The sequence below is a fragment of the Hypanus sabinus genome, chromosome 12 (assembly GCF_030144855.1).
Source record: "Hypanus sabinus isolate sHypSab1 chromosome 12, sHypSab1.hap1, whole genome shotgun sequence".
Classification (NCBI taxonomy): Eukaryota; Metazoa; Chordata; class Chondrichthyes; order Myliobatiformes; family Dasyatidae; genus Hypanus; species Hypanus sabinus.
In genome coordinates this window covers 31,486,711-31,488,805 of record NC_082717.1, presented here as the reverse complement: position 1 = coordinate 31,488,805, position 2,095 = coordinate 31,486,711, and positions in this window count along the sequence as shown.

Sequence of the window (2,095 nt, the reverse complement as noted above, 5' to 3'; positions counted from 1 at the left end):
GTTTTGTAATAATGTTTGTACCTTGGACTGTATATCTTGAGTAGGTGACGTAACTATGCAAATAGACCAGAAATTATTAACCATATACATAAGGTATGGTTCTAGAGATTAAGATCATAGAACCAGGCTCTTCAGCCTACTGTGTCTGCACCAATGAATATCATTTTCAGCACTCAGCTCATTCTACTGTATGTCATGTCACTTTCAGCATTCACAGTCATAGTCAGTGCAACAGCTCATGAACTAAGCCCTTCAGATCAACAAGTCCATGCTGACCACAGTGCCCAGCCAACTAGTCCCAATTTCCTGCATTTGGCCCATATCCCTCCAAGCCTTGCCTTTCTATGTATATATCCAACTGCTTCTTAAATGATACTATTTTACATGCCTCAATCACCTTAAACCTATACACCTTTATTTCCTCCTACCCTGGAGAAAACAACATATCATCCACCTTACTTATGCATCTTAAAAATTTTTAAATTTCTATAATGTTGCCCCTTATTCTACATTTTCAAGGAATAAAGGCCTAACTTGGCCAACCTCTTCCTGTAACTCAAGCCCTCTATTCCTCACAACATTGTTGTAAATCTTCCCCACATTCTTTAGTTTAACCATATCTTTTCTGTAAGGTGATCAAAACTGCATGCACTACTCCAAGTACGGCTTCAGTAATTACACACACAACATACTAACACTAATAATACATCATAACCACTTTCACAACAAGAAACAAAATTCACAGATTTATTCATTCCTGATGTACAGCCTTGTCACTCAGAATACTACCCAATCATCCCCTTGGTCGTCACCTGCATGTGGAGCACCTTGGTATTTTCCTTAATATTACTCTCCAAGGCCTTCTCATGTCCCCTTCTAGTTCTCCAAAGTCCCTTCTGACATTTACCTTTCCTGGCTGCCTTGTAACTGCCAAGACCCTATCTGATCCTTACTTCCTTAACCTCTTCCTCTTGATGAGATGTTGCACTTCTCCTTCAACTATGGTTCCTTACCCTACTATCTTTTCCCTGCCTCGATAGGACAAACCTATCCAGAACCCCATGCAAGTGCTCCCTAAATAACTTCCACATTTCCAATGTACATTTTCCTGAATGCATCCGTTCCCAAATTTTGCTGCCTAATAGCATCATAATTCCCTCTCCCCAGATTAAATACTTCCCTATGCAGTCTGCTCCTATTTCTGTAACAATGCCAATCCCCCCCCACCTCTTTTACCTCCAACCTTGTCCCCTTTGAAATAACTAAATCCTGGAACGTCCAGCAGCCGTTCTTGCCATTGTCATAGTCAAGTTTCTGTATTAGCCACAAAGTCATAGTTCCATTTTCTCTAAAGTTTCCACCTTTTACCTTAAATTTATGTCCTCATATTTAGCATTCCAGTCCAGACAAACACTAACCCACAAGGTTCCTTCAGCTCTTTGAATTATGCACCATACAAACAACACCAGGATACACAAGAACTGAGCACCAAAGAGCACATATCCTCCAGTGACTGTTGCAAGCTGTGCCAGGAATGTATGTTAAGTAATAGTTACCACCACATTAACTTCTTTCTGTATATCACAATTTTTCTCTAGCATTGTGCAGGCAAATTTTAGACCCCTATAAAATTTCACAATCAATAACAGACATTATCATTGCTATAACAAAGTAACGATCTATTTTCAAATACAGGTGACTTTCTTGTTGAGAAAAAGGTTGCATTCCCAGATAGCGGTCACTATCGTAACTTTTTGTAACACCAAGCCTTGTTTTCTGTGCATGCATCAAGACATATTTAAAATAAGTATTTATTTATATTTTTAATCACATATGCCCAGCTGGTGGCGTAGTGACATCAGCACTGGACTTCGGGGCGAGAGGTCCTGAGTTTGAATCTGGCTGGCTCCCTTGCACACTCTCCATCCGTGCTGGGTAAAAACTGGTGATCTCTTAAAAGAAAACTCACCCGGCAGAAGGCAAAGGCAAATCACTGCTGTAACTTGACATGTACATGATTTCCCAATATGCCAGAGCAGTGTGCAAGGAAATCATCCGCCAACTGGAAATTCCAGATGCGACCTACCGATGACGA